General features: G+C 44.6%; 1 protein-coding gene and 1 pseudogene across 5 annotated transcripts in view; both read left to right on the forward strand.

The window, feature by feature from the left end:
- The window catches only part of GRIA3 (glutamate ionotropic receptor AMPA type subunit 3), a 1,128,422-nt gene that overhangs the window by 132,553 nt on the left and 980,559 nt on the right, over window positions 1–15,310 (forward strand). The window lies entirely within an intron of this gene.
- LOC146829436 (large ribosomal subunit protein uL23-like) lies at window positions 9,384–9,947 on the forward strand (annotated as a pseudogene).

The raw sequence follows: 15,310 nt of genomic DNA on the forward strand, positions 1-15,310 counted from the left end.
CCTGTATTGCTAAGCTAATTGGCAACAAGTTCACATAAAACTTCAGAAAAATGTCTTCCTGCAACCTTAAGAATTGTAACATCAAAAGCTATTCATAAAATACTGATCCTAGCATAAAATTCAAAGTGATGAAAACAATTTTGCATCAATGAGAAACGCATTCCAAATTATAGATTCAACAATGATGTTTTATGCCTCTTAAGCTAAGCCATGAAATGCACGAAAGTATATCTGTAGTGACATACCATCTTTACAAGACAGCTTTTAAATGCTACAAAAAAGTGTTTTTCAGCTTCTTGACACTAAATATAAATAATCGTTCAGCTTTGGTGTATTGCAAGAATAAGAACTTTGCATACACACTTTAGTTCCTTATTTTTTCCTTTTACATCAGTGTAGTACTTTCATTTACATTTAGATGAACCTGTGAAGCTTGATTGATTACAGAATAGGAAGTGTATTTCACTTCATTATGATGTCTGAGCCTGACTTCCAGACACCTTAAGAGAGGATTATAAACCAAATACCGGGAATGCAGATTAGAGCCCAGAAAAAGGAATCAAAATTGTAATATCTTATTCTAAATAACACTTTCTTACCATATGTTTCTGTGTCTGTAATACATAAACGACAGGTTTGAGTGCAATGGATTTTATCGGCCTCTGTTAAATCAAAACTTGTGTGAGTTCATCAGAGCTTGACATCCATGGCTTCCAGGTTGCACACATATTTCCCACAGCGATGCATTGATGTAAATGGAGCTCCCCTGTCGGCATACATAATTGATATTGCTATAATTCAAGGTCAGGTGATCACCCTTTAAATGTAACTGATATCCTGTATTAATTTAGCTTTGTACCTAATTTGAGTTGATTGCTAACAGAAAAGTATTCTATTTCTGGAAGAAGTACTAAAACCAGGGGAGAATCTACTAGCTGAATTTTCTTCACCTTCATTTTTTAGCAGAAACTCTGCTGCTGGATTATCTTCCAGATTAAGAAATCCTGATGGTGGTAGGTCTTCTGGATATATAGTTCCCTCCAGCATTTAGATGATTACTTGTAACCTCCCAATTCTGGATGCAAGTGATAGACTCAAAGGTCCTATTTACCATTAATGTCATGTAATGGAAGATGACAAGACAACTCCAATGGTACATATTTTATTTTTTATTTTTTAATGCCGATTTATATAGCGCGAACTCGACCCGAAGGTATTGGAGCGCTTTACATAAGCATCGGTTACGTTACACAAGGACACATGCAGGCACGGGGAGGTTAAGTGATTTGCCCAGAATCATAGGATGTGGACACGACCCCGAGGCTCGAACCTTGGTTTCCAGCTCCAAAGTCGGCAATCTAGCTGTCAGACCTCATCCTCTCCCCATTGAATGAAACTGTCTCCTCCATAACTATCAGCCCTTAGTTAGTGCCTACCATAAAGCAGTAGTCATGCCTCTGTATTTTTTGTGGCCTACAACACTGATGATAATGCAATAATGGTGAATAGATTGGGAAGGTGGAAAGAAACAGCTGCATCTTCTCCGTGCCGGATCATTCTTTTTCTCCAACCGCACCCAGAAAGTTAGGATTGGGGTTGGTGAATTGCCCTCGCTACTGGTGTCACGCATTATCCCCAAAAATCACCCCACGAATTCCTGCTGTTCATCAATTACATGTATCCCCTACTCAAGCTATAAGTCAAACTGCAAGTCAACTTCCAAATAGGTATGGATGATATGTAAATTGAATTAAGAATTAAGATAAACAACTATTCGGACAATCCCATCGACCTTACACCATGCCTGCATGATGTACTGCATTGATAGAGGAGCATCCTGTGCATGAACAGAGACAAACCCAAGATCATTGTGATGTGGCAAGCTGAACCATAACTTTTAAATTATCCCAAGAAATTTAAAATCCTGATCAACTTCACATAAATTTAGACGACCTGGAATATTTTTTACTCAGTCTAGCCACAAGTCAACTCAATACTTACGCTTGCCATCCTTTGCAAAATCTTTCTACTTCTCCAAATTGACCTCACGGTGGAGTTGACAAGAACCATTGTTTTGGCGCACCTGAATTATTGAAACATCATCTAAACAGTGCTACCTAAGAACCTAGTTTCCAGCCTACAAAGTTAAGTCATGCACCCAGACTATTCCCATACCTCCACACACATGACCACATAAAACCTTCTCTGAAGGCTCCTCGTGGTCGCTAGGATTAGATTCAAGTTCTTAGGCACTGTGAACAAGGCCTATTGAGATCAGAGTAGATGAAGATTTTAATGTAACCTTTGGTTTGGATTTTTCAGTGAATTTCTAAGGTTTTTTAATGGTATGTCCAAGCTATAATATCTCTGTAACCTGTGTTTTTTTCAGTTAATTTGTGTGTTTTTTTAATTCCGAGCTGTAAGGTTTCAAAACAGGGGTGTGTTTTTTAATGTAGAGTTCTTTTTTGCTTTCATATCTTTTTTTCTTTTCATCTTTTATTTATAGCCACCAATAGACACCAGCACATTCACAATTCATAACTAAAAAACTGAATCTGTGAATCACACTGGCTATATAGGCCTGTCAGTGGGGCTGTCACTAGATGTATAAGCTCTAATCTGCACCCAGTGCTTATGCAATGTAGCGATTGACAGTAATAACAGGAAATAACTCACACCAATGGCATTTGTGCTCATTCTGTATTATTTATTAGCCCTAGTATTCATGTTTCTCATTCACTACTACCAAGAGGGAAACACTTCTGGTAGCAACGAGTGCCAAATGTTCACGCGCAGCTTGCGTCCGCTGTCAAAAGGCACCAATGCAAAACAACACAAAAACCTTTAGGACTTCTTTATGCACTAGCACCTGAGTTTAAATGTTCCTATATGAAAATACTTAACAGGGGCCCTACAACTGACACTTTACATAGCCATACTCACTGCCAACATGGAGCTTGCAGAAGAAGGATACTCAACGCTTCGATATTTGTTTTACCTCATTTGGCATCCCTGAAACATGAGTGCACTATGCATTTTGTGTATGTAGACTAGACCAGTGCTAGATTTCAGCCGGTGGTTTCCGGTGCTCGGCTCGGCTCGGCACTTAATCGTCAGCACCGGGACTTGTAACAGTTTGCCACATGGTGACAATATCTGGCTATATTAATTGAGTATACATTAAAATTACTATTGAAAGCCGCCCAAGCCATTCTTATAGCTTTGGGGGTATGGAATAGACCAAATGATCACACTTGTATGTGTGCGATGATTAGTAATTTGTGTTGGTAGTGCCATTGGCAGTGCTGGTAAGGGCAATGTGTGGTGCGAGCCGCAGTTGCCTCCTGACAAGGGCCCTGGCACCTAAACACTGATGTAAACTAAGGAGCAGATTTACAGGCCCCCTGCGCCACTAGTACCTCACTTTTTGTGACATCCTGGAGGCGCATTTCACTTCTCCATATTTACAAGGCGAAGAAAAGCCACCCTGCGTGACTTATCTTCTCCTTGTAAATATGGCCCCTTCACACGCAGCACTTTGTGTGGAAGGGGCGTTCCATGGGTGTTGCTATGGGTGTTCCCACGCAACACCCATGGAATGAGACACACTTCCAGATTTACGAGCAATCGTAAATCTGGAAAAGCGTGTCAATGCGTAAGGAGGTGCAACGAGGAGAAACATTTTCATTTCTCCTCGTTTTTCCTCTTTCAAAGCGTGCTGCATTCTACAGCAAGCATTGAAGGAGGAAAATGCCTGTAGTGATTGTTTTTGTGCAGGAAGGGGCCTCTTCCTGCACAAAAACAATGTCCCCATGACGCAGGCATCCTTGCACCATGGTGCAAGGGTGCCTGCGCCGGCGCATGGCTGCAGTTTGTGCGCCAGCGCAGAGAAGAGCACAGGAATGCAACATATTATTGTAAATATGGCGTATTCCTGTGCTTCGGAAGTGCCGCAGCATAGCCAAAGTGCTTGCGGTGCCGCGCTGCGGCACTTCCTTGTAGATCTGCCTCTAAGAATGTTAATGCTGATTTGTCACAACACTCCACCGACTGATATTCGCTGCTCATGCCAACCAGCACCAATTGGCCATGAACATCTAGATGTAAGGTGTAAGGTGCCGACAGCCCTGAAGCAAATGTGCACCTGTTCTGCTCCACGTTGTGGACGCCATTGGCAAAAGGGTGTGTGGGAAACATGACAAGGGAACGCATGGCCCCAAGACAATTAACCGATGCCGCATACCGGAGACAGCCTGCGGGCGAATCAATGTTTTTGCTGCCCTGGGAGATAAGTCCTCTATTTACATCCTCATGTAAAATGATGCATCGTCTTTCTGTCAAGGGTCTTTAAAAATTGATTTGAACAAATGCTAAATTGCGTGATCAACGTGAGGCCTACTTGTGACACATCGGGCGCTTAGTGTGTAGCGGGCAGCCCTACTTTTTCAGTCTATATAAAAGGCGTTATTGAAGTTAGATCGCAGCCATATTATTAATGTATAGAGCGAGAAGAATGTCACTGTCCCTTTAACACCAACACAAGGAGGAAACTGCTTTTTAAGAAATGCATGCCTATATACCTCACCTCGGCCCTAACTTATTCTGCTTCGATGCTCATTCACGGAGTGCTGTTTCAAGGAGGGTAAATTCACAAAGAATGTATTTTAAAGTCTGAAACCTTTGCACCATAAGATTCTTCTCTCCGTTTGCATATATTTCCGATTTTATGAAAGCCAAAAGAAGGACCTCTGAAGCGGCAGTAAGTCCTATTGCAAAATGCACATCGCAGGAAGTCCCACAACCCCCTGACTCATGAATATGTATTAGGCAGAATGGATTTCCACCCCTCGTGAATGTCAGCAAATGACCTTGTCAGCAGATCTTTCTCTGTGAATCCACATTCCTTACAGCCCTTGTTTCATAATTACACAGATACAGTTTTTATTAAATGTTCACTTGTAGTTGGCATCAGGGGAGCATGCAGTGTTCATGTAGACCACAGCCTGCTCCCAGTGAGGAAACCACAGGGCTTTAAGTGGACCGGGTCTCACCAGTGCCGAGCCCCGGCAGTTTTTTTAAGGGGCCTCGAAACGGGTCTCTATGGGGCTCCGTTTTGTGCCCTGGCACAGGCGGTGCTTGTTTTTTTCCCGGACTGCAGTGACAGCAGGCACATCGATGTGCGGTGCTCAAACTGCTCACTTTTCACTAGTGGAGAAGTTTCGGCATGACGTCATGCCTAGTGAGCGTTGTAGGGGAAGGGAAACCCTTTAAAGAGAGTCATTTACTCTCTGGCTTTCCCTTCTCTTTTTGAAACCCAGGAGCAGCAACATTGTCGTGGTGTCACCAGAAGCTTTTTCAATATTATATACAAGCCATAGTTGCTGCTTATTTATCTTATGCAACTAACAGCCATTGACAAAGCCAATAGTCCTGACTTGTTGTAGGTATGATGTTACTTGTTGTATCATATATCTGGATGCAAAAACAGAAACAGCAAAATACAAGTTGGGCGGCACACTATGCTAAGCACAGATTTTTAGCTTATGTGTTTTTAAGCCACGCCCTTAGTTACATTAGCCACGCCCCTTTGAGAGACCCCCCCAGTTTTTCATCCCACTTAAAGCCCTGGGAACCCATCCACCTATCAAAAAGTGGAAACTGTCTCACCCCATTTTGCGAATCACAAACCACCGTAAGGCAGGTGTTGATATATGTTCTTGCACTGCTTAATTTGTAAGGTCCAAGATTTTTCACAAGAGGTTCGTTTGCACCACCTACTGTCACTGCCAGCGCTGCCACATGTGAGTACCAATGCAACTACTAATAATCACACCCATACAATTTGGCCCAGATGCACTGATATACATTTTGTTCATGTATATTTATTGCTAAATGCACTGATATGCTCACTTCAAACTTAGACAAATAGTGCCATCATGTGATGAGCTGGTTTTAAAAATGTAGTGCAGGTGCGGAGCACCTGCAAACACCCGGAGCGGCTCCTCCGCAATGGTGGAGGAGTGTCGCCCCACTGGCCTAGAGCCAGCAGCTAAAAATAAAATTATATTTCAATATTGTTTTATTTTTAAGCTGCTGGCTCAGCCAGCGTGTTCAGGGAGGGGTGGGGCTGAGGCATGGCAGGGTAGGGGACAGTAGGAGTGCTAGTGCACTCCCCAAGTGCTTGTGTGTTTGGTCGGCCGTCTAAGGCACCAAAATTCACATGCGCACTTAGGTTTCTCTAACCCGGCTGTATTGAACAGCCGAGTTAGAGAAACCACACAGACTTCCTGGTCTGAACAGGGCATATTTCTGGCCTGCTCAGGCCAATCCTGTGCTGCTCTACAGTGAGGGGATTGGACAGGGAATCTGTGACAAGTCTGCTGTGTCTGCTGGGACAAGGAAGTCGCAGCCCCAAGGCACGATGAGGGAGGTGGGCGGCAGCAGGTAAGTTTATCTTTTTTTTAATGTATTATTTTTATTATCTTCTCCCCTAAACCCCGTACCGCGCTCCGTCCCGCCCTCTGTCCCGCGCCCCTCCTCATTCCCACACCCTTCACATGATGTATGTCGCAGCCACCACTGGTGAACACGGGCTCAAATTAAGCAATGGGTCCATGGTTTGCAATCACAATTGTTGAAAAATGCTGATGCATGGTATTTCGAGTCACAATGATGATGTGGACGCCCTTCCCATACGCTCTCCTTTTTGCGATTTAGAGTCTTTGGCAATTGGAGCTTTGAAAGTTGGAGAGGGATTTCTGAATTGCAAATTCCCATAAGTACATTTAACTGTACCTTTGTGATCAAAGTAAAGACTGCTTTTCAACCACAAAATCAATTTGTACATCAGGCCCATTTTTCTGCTACATGCAGAAAAAACAATGTACAGGGATAAGTGTGGTGGGAATGTTGCACATTTAATCTTTTTATCCAACTGTAGAAAATATATTTGGCACTTGGTAAATCTCCTTGTTCAACCTGAGGTCAGATTTGTATGCACTGGTCCCTTTTGGACCTTGCACCCTCTAATGTTTGTTCTTATTGCAGTCCCTTAGTTTACGCTCGAATGGGTTTGACCTCTACTCCAAGGAATTGTCACATAGGACCATCAATATCTACTGCTTTGCTATACAGCACACCTTCCTCTTTGGTGTTCTTGTGTTCATCAGGAAAGTGTTCTGTGTCATGAACTACCTCAGGAGCCCCCTTTGCCCTGTTAGTCTTCTACATGGCATGTCTCCTTCATGCTGGAGTTGTGGCACAGGAGCTGCCACTAGTGATCTGAAGCAGACAGTGCTCCTTCACTTCATCTCCTCTTGGAGACCCTCTGGCATGCGAACCCTTCTGCCTCTAGCCCCCACTATACCACATTCAGGGTGCAAATGTAGAGGGCAGCTTAGCTTTTCCAAGCCAGGCAGATGACATTGTTCCCAACAGTGCCTCAATGTAATATTAATGAGAATATGTTTATACCTCTTTGACACATCCGAGCACTTTGGGGTGCAGTATTTTTGGTTTTCTCGATGAGGCTGCTGGTTGGGTCATACAGTGCACCATATGATTTAATTTACTCACTCAGCTGTTTGATATAGGTTGGACAGCATAAAACCACCTGAGAGAGCCACGTTTTCTTTGATGCTCCCAGAGACAAACCAGAAAATGAACTTAAACTTAAAAACTTAAAAGAAATTGGTCCGTGGCCACGTAAGCAGTCCGAGTGCCCCATTGGACTGTTTTAGATACCATCAGGAGTTCGGCTTTGGAGTGAAGAAGAATGTGATTATTCATGGGGATCCAAAGAGACCCTGTGAAGCAGTGGAGGAAAAACATCAACTCCATTAGAGAAAATAATGAGAGTATGACTGGCAGTCAAAACAATAGGATGAAAAAGACACCACTTACAAGGAACATGAGCCACATTACATACACCACCTGGCAAAGCACTACAAGATCCAGCTCACAGGGCGAAACAGGGATGAGGATACATATCTGCCTCAATGTCTTGAATAAATGTAGATTTTCTTTATTTTGGGTGATTAAAATCCCAAGTTTATAGCAAGGCAAGGAGCCATTCCTTATATGCTTTTCACAGCTCCTTGATGAGCCACGTTTTCCTGAGACCTGAAGTGTGAAGACCTAAAGGTGGATGTGCTTGGCCAATCCACCACACTGAAAATATCTTCCAGGAAGCAGCAACACTGCATGCTGCCTTGGAGGCGCAGTACCTTGTATTTCTCCAGGTCCTTTTGTCACTGGAATTGCCCACTGCCATCTCCTCATCTGAAGGTAAGGCCTCAAATGCCCAACCTGGAATCCTCAAAGACTGACATACCCCTAAAAGTCAGCATAGCCACCTCATGTGTAGATTCAACCTCAAATGCACAAATTCCACGGACCTGATAATTCTCGCCTCGGTGCCATTCTAATCATGGAGTCCCACTCTGCAACTCTGGGCAATAGCTTGCTTAATCTCCACAACGGCCCCCACAACGCTAAGGATGCCTGGCCTTCACCTTGGGGGTGCCCAGGAGTGGACGCCTCACAGGGAAAAGCCAGGATGGGTTCCACAGCGGTATTCGTACAAGCGCCGAGAGGCCTCCGGGTAGTCGTGCGCTATACAAGTATCCATACATTACATTACATTTACATTACATTACATTACATTACATTACATACATTACATGATAACCTCTTAAGGTACAACTTTAATACCCCATTCAAACTCCAGGTGTGGAGGGATAGCTCAATAATCCCAGTGGAGCCTTCACATGCACAGATATAGCAACAAATATCTTGTTCAGGGTCCCATACCCTAGGAGGGCCTGAAAGGCCAAACAGGTTCTTCATGCACAGGCCAGCTCAAGCTCCTCATGTGTGGATTCATCCATGACTACTCAGTGTAACTTTCTAACTCCAATGTATGGATTTATTTAAACATTTACACAACACAGAAATGCATAAGGATGTTTTGCAAATGGTGAGAAAGCAAAGCAGCAAGAAAGTGGACTACATAACTTGAGGGAAGGGAATAAAGAACTACAAAAATTCACAGCTAGAAGCATAAGTGAAACAGGAAGAAATTACCCAGAATGTATAGGACCAGCACAGCCAGCAAACAATGCAAGCGCTAAACACTAATGATCATTACTCACCAACAATAGATCGCTAGATTAGGATTTGTTTGAAAATATGAGTTTAGAGTTGTTTTCTGAATGCCAAGAGCAAGTGAGGTCTTAAATGGTGAGTGCGGTCATCCAGTGTAAAGATATAAAGACAAATGTTTCGAGCAGTCTCCCCTTGTGCAAGTATTCCACCCACCTCTGGTTAGTTAGCAGCGTTTTATCTCTGGATTCCTGTAGCTGAAGAGCTGAGTGCACAGACGTATGAGCCCTGCACCAGTGATATGTTTCTGGCTCAATATTCAGAACATGTCCCAGTATGGCCGTTCCGATCCCCTTGCACTAAGAACTTTGTCAATGTGACAACCTGAGACAGAAGAAGGAAGCTGCCCCTGTTAAAACTGAAGCAAACTCCAAGGCTTTGAAAGCTAAAAAAGCTGTTCTTAAGGGGTACACAGTCACAAGAAAAAGAAAATTAGGACAGCCCCCACTTTCAGGAGGCCGAGGACCTTGAGGTTAAGGAGGCAACCGATGTATCCCAGGACGAGTGCTCCTCGTAGGAACAAACGTGACCATTATGTGATTATTAAGTTCCCGCTTACCACGGAGTCTGCCATGAAGAAGATTGAAGATAACAACACGCTGGTCTTCATTATCGATGTCAAGGCTACCAAGCACCAGATCAAACAGGCTGTAAAGAAGCTTTATGATATCAGTGTTGCCAAGGTCAACACACTGATCAGGCCAGATGGCGAGAAGAAGGAATATGTGCGTCTAGCTCCAGACTATGATGCACTGGATGTAGCCAACAAAATTGGCATAATATAAGCCTGCTCAGTAGACGCCGGTACAGTTCTTTATTTCCGCTTGAGAAGCCTTCCCCTGTCTGCTGAACAACACACATACCAAACAGGGAAATATGCCATTATTTCTGGGGCAGAGCATGTGGGTCAACTCACTTTACATCCACATTCAACACCCCCAAATCAACACAGCTACGCGGGGGAAGACAGTAGAGCAGTGTTTCCCAAACTGCGGGTCGGGACTCATTGGTGGGTCACGAGCCGATATTTGGTGGGTGTGAAAGTTTAAGGGATAAATAAAGAAGCCTTAAATTCTATATTTATTTTGTCACATTTTCTGTGCCTTAAATAGAGAGGTCAAATATAAGGCTATGTCTTCTGACAATTTTGTTTTTGGCATGGGGACTGGGTTTTAAAACTCCTCTCACTTTGCAGTCAGAGAAAGAGAAGCAAAGTGAGTTATGTGACAATCCTGCTTGGTTACAGTGAATGTGAAAAAAGACTGTACAATGTCATTTTTTGTAACACACAAAACAAATGAAAATACCTGTACATTAACTGTACACATTCAGCAGTTAGGAAAACAAAAATGAAGCACATTTTTTGTAATTCTGATTTGTGATGGAAGCAAAGATTTTAATAGGATCAAAACAAATCAAAACACTATTGGGTGATGCGTAATTGATAAATATTCACTGAAACCCAATTTCCACACATGGTCATTTGTATGCAGTATAGTTTTGTCAGTGACACTGTATGTCTGTGTAAATTTTGTGGTCCTGTCAATGGAAGAAGTCCTGTTTGTAATTGACAATGTGCTGCCAAATGATGCTTTAGTTACATTTATAAATGTTCCCTCCTCATGGCCACTAAAGCTAGGTGGGTTGCGAAAGTTTGTCGTTCTAAAAAGTGGTTCATGGTTCTAAAAAATTTAGAAATATATAATCAGGAGCAGAAAATCCAGAAATTATGATAAGCAGTTGAAGCAAGAAAATAATAGTGAAGGAACACACGGTCAAGTCTCCATATATTATTTCGGATCCTCCTGAACACCATGTGACCACTTGGAGAAGTTACTATAGCCTTACAGTTTGTGTGCCACTGTTTGTGGTGTTACCTCCAATGTACTCTTGTTGGTATGCCCTACTGACTGGATCTTCCACTGCGGGGGTTAGAGAAGGTAGCCCCAGGAGAGTCACTGAGGGGGCAAGCGGAATGCGTTTCTTATGGGGTGACCTGGGTAGGTAATCTCTACCCAGAGGGGGAACTCATGACATTTGATGATTTTTTAACCACTTTTGGAATACCAAGAGTCTAATTCTCATTACATGGTCGACCTATTACATCTGCAACATATATTAACCCAGCGGGATGACTGGAGGGCTGGCATAGCTGAACCCCCTCAGTACAAGTGTTGCCAAGATCTGTGCACCACTACTGGCCGTCTCAGAGCGGTGTCTTGACTTATCAGGCCATGCGATCTAATATTATTCCACCCCTGGTGGACTACATGAGAAATGGGAAGAGGACGTTCGTTGCACGTTGCCAATTACAAAAGCAGAAAGGGTCACAATACTTATCAACACCTACACAATATCTAGGAACGGCAGATTAAAATGTGTTAATTTTTACTTTTTGCATAGGGCATACCTCACTCCGGTAAGGTAATCTGACTCTTCGGAACGGCTGAGGTGGCCTGTCCCAGATGCTATGAGCAGGGTGCCGAAATGTTTCACATGGAGTGGTCCTGACCCACACTGACCAATTATTGGAAGGAGGTAGTTGAGTGTATCAATGAGGTTACCCAAAGGTCAATCCCACATACTCCCGTGGCCTGCTTACTGAAGGGATTCCTGTGTCCCAACAAACGTAAAGTCACTGCGAGGTTTGTAGAATTAGCGCTAGTCCTTGCGAAGAAGGAGTTTACCATGCACTGGAAGACCTCTAAAGATACAAAATTGATTAAATTGAGGGAAGACCTCATCCGATGGGCGGGGCCTGAAAGTGCAGCATTATTCCAGGAGGAGAAGAGGACGCGGGTCCATGGATACGGCCAGGGCGTGGGATCACCAAGTGGATTGCCTCAAGAAGCCTGAATTAAATAGCCGATTGTTTCCCACTGCCTGCGGCCGAGCCAGAAGAGGGGCAGGCTTAGAAATACCTGCTTCCACACACTATGGGATGCGAGAGGCTCTGCTTGTACAGCTATTCTATGCGATAGTAGGGGTGTAAGTGATATTTAACATTGAGTGACATTTATGGGCAGGGGCATGTGATGATTGGAAGCCGGGGTGTGGGGGGTTACTGGTTGAAGTGGAAAGGGTTGTTATATTTAGAACATGGTGTACCTTGTATTGATACCCATAGATATTCTCACTGAAAATGTACATCAATTGATGAATATCGAATGTACTGTCATGACAATCAAAACAGATGGGTGAGGTTTTTTTGTTTGAAAACACAATAACATTTTGTTTTTCAAAAAACAACAACAAAAAATAGGGCTGACCCTGAACAAAAAAAGAGGGTAAATTGTTGCATGACTTGTTTATGGGGCAACAAGTATGGGCTGAAAAGCACAGCCGCCACATGCCAGAACTCCTGAGAATGCGCCTTTTGCCTGGTGGAAAGGCTCTGGGTCCATCTATCACGTCCCCTCGTCCTCTGCTCCTTCCTATGAGCCATATCTTCTCTTGTACATTGGCGTTTTTTTTCATTCAAATACGTACCACCTCTGCCTCGATTGCTTTCATTGGATGACATTGGTTTGCCGGGCCTTCGCCTCAGACTCCTATATGCACATTGAACACTAATGTGAATATTTAAATAGCTTATTGAACAGAGATGACTGGACAGAGGCGAGGCTCATTAGCATAACACTGCGATCCCTTTTAATGTCGGAATCCTCCTGCCTGGTAATACCACAAGACACATAAGTCATCCTGGAAGAAAAGGCCATGTTTTATTTTCAGCTCTGCAAACAGTGGAGCGGCAGAACAAAGCTTGCTGAAGTCAAATATGAGCTTAACCTCTTCACCCGCTCAATAAAGGATGTCTCCCTCCGCAGCTGGTCGGAACATCATTCATGGAGGTGGCGCATCCCCAATATTGAAAACATGCCTTCATGCATGGCTGGCCGGCGCGCTGGACCATTCAGCCCTGCTTTCCTTGCACGTTTCGTTTCCAGAGAACTTGTGCTAGGGCAGCCCATGCTTAACATACGTCATCGCGTGTTTATTAAAACAGACGGCTCAAGATGGAGGGCTCTTCTGCTGATTGCTGAGAGTGCACCCGGAGCATTAATATGCAGAGGGAGTCAGCCCTCCCCGCCCCTGCCAGAGCTGAGAGATCGTTGCCTGGTAATGAGCTAAAGGCCCTGACAGCTGCCTCCATTCAGGGTGACATCGCGTTCCCATTTCTGGGCAGTTTTTAAATGCAGCTCCAAACCAATCAAGGGATATTGGCTAAGGGAGATGTAGATATTGGCCGGGATGGAGTTAAAGGGCCCCGAGGAAAAGTCAGGGGCCCTACCCCTCCACGCCCCTTGGGCATTGCCTACCCTCGGCGAATAGTACTATTGTACATGGAGGCATGGCTATTAGTGCAGCAGGAGCAGTGTCACCGGGGACCAGGAGTGTGAGGGGTGCCCTGCGCCCTCTTTTACTAGCAAACATTGGGCAGGGCAAGGATGGCATTGGTGTCTTTTACACGCCGCTGGTTGTGAATCTTGCCTCAGGAAGGAGATAGTTTGCAATGGTGGGCATAGAGCAGAGACCCCCGTGACTCTTGCCCACTGCCAACTTACATGGGCACAAGGAACCAAGGGAGACGGAGGAGTTTGTCATGTTTGTGATCATCACCTCGGATCAGGGGCCTCGCCTACCATGGGCCCAGCAGATTGTCTTTGATTCTACTTGGCTTGAGACAGCCACACACTGCCTCTCACAGACCACTCCTCCACCCACCGTCATATTTTCTCCTTCCAAACGTGGGCTTTTTAGTGGCCAAGAGCTCGTGATCTGGAACTTGTAGATAGGGTTGTAATGCTGAGTGGGTCTGCCCCCACTATGCTTTGTGCACAATGCAAATGATTTGTAATTGGCCCTGTACCAGGCTAGTGCCAATGCCCCTTCCTAGGGGCAGGGTCACTGTGACTGCATGTCCTGAGGCCCAGGCAAACAGTCTCACCTGGGCTTGGATTAAGTACAGTTTCAGGACCTGTTTCTTGGGAGGCCAGTAGAACCACTGCTGCAGTCTGCGCCTTAGAAAGAATCTGAAATTATAAGCGCTCTGGTGGAAGTGTTATCTGACTCAAAATAATGGTACCTTGGTTGGAATAGATTAAATATTTATATTTCACAAAAGAGCGCGTATGAATAACACAATTTTAAAAGTCCACATTAAAGGCCCATTGGGTAAAATTGCAGCCCGCTTTCAAATGTAATGCAGCTGAATTCTTGGAAGTGGTACTTTAATTGCCTCCATTCAGCATTACTGGCCTACGACGAATTGACTCATAATATGCATGATGTCTTAAACACACAATGAAATGTTCTCAGGGTGAATTCTCTTATGTGCTCTTTTAGGTTAAAGTGTTCTCAAACTGAGTAACATTTTTATATCACATAAGTTCATTTTTCGTACAATATTCCTATTCAGTATGCGTATTATGCTTTTTGCATAAAATGAATACGCAGAGATTGTAACCATCAGTATTTGATGTTTCGTAGGCCAAGGTCCCAGAAACAGTAGCGGCCCATTCCATGCCAAACTGGTGAGCAGGCCGGAGGATGGAGGTGGGGAAGGGGGGGAGGTTTCAGGGATAAAACAAATAAAAAATAATTCAAAAGAAAATTACCTTAACGCCTCCGCCGTCTCCTGTTGCATCGCGCTTTTCCTGATTTTGGGAACAGGCTCCCAGAATGCACTGCGGCCAATCCTGACGCTGCATGAAAGCAGCGTTGGATTGGCCTGAGCAACTTGCCTGCTCTCTCTCCAGCACCCGCAACACAGCTGGGGCTGGAGAGACGTCCACTGGGCGTGAGGGTTTGGCGTTGCAGAGATGGTCAGCCAAACACCTCATGCTCAGTGAAGGGAGTGCCCACCGCTACCCCACCAGCAGTGTCATCCCATGGACCCGCCACCAAGACGTGTCAGAGTCCTGGGGGGGCCCGGGGTTTGGCGTTGCAGAGATGGCCAGCCAAACACCTCATGCTCAGTGAAGGGAGTGCCCACCGCTACCCCACCAGCAGTGTCATCCCATGGACCCGCCACCAAGACGTGTCAGAGTCCTGGGGGGGCCCGGGGTTTGGCGTACCAGAGATGGCCAGCCAAACACCTCATGCTCAGTGAAGGGAGTGCCCACCGCTACCCCACCAGCAGTGTCAT

The sequence above is a fragment of the Triturus cristatus genome, chromosome 5_2, assembly GCF_964204655.1.
Source record: "Triturus cristatus chromosome 5_2, aTriCri1.1, whole genome shotgun sequence".
NCBI classification, from domain to species: domain Eukaryota; kingdom Metazoa; phylum Chordata; class Amphibia; order Caudata; family Salamandridae; genus Triturus; species Triturus cristatus.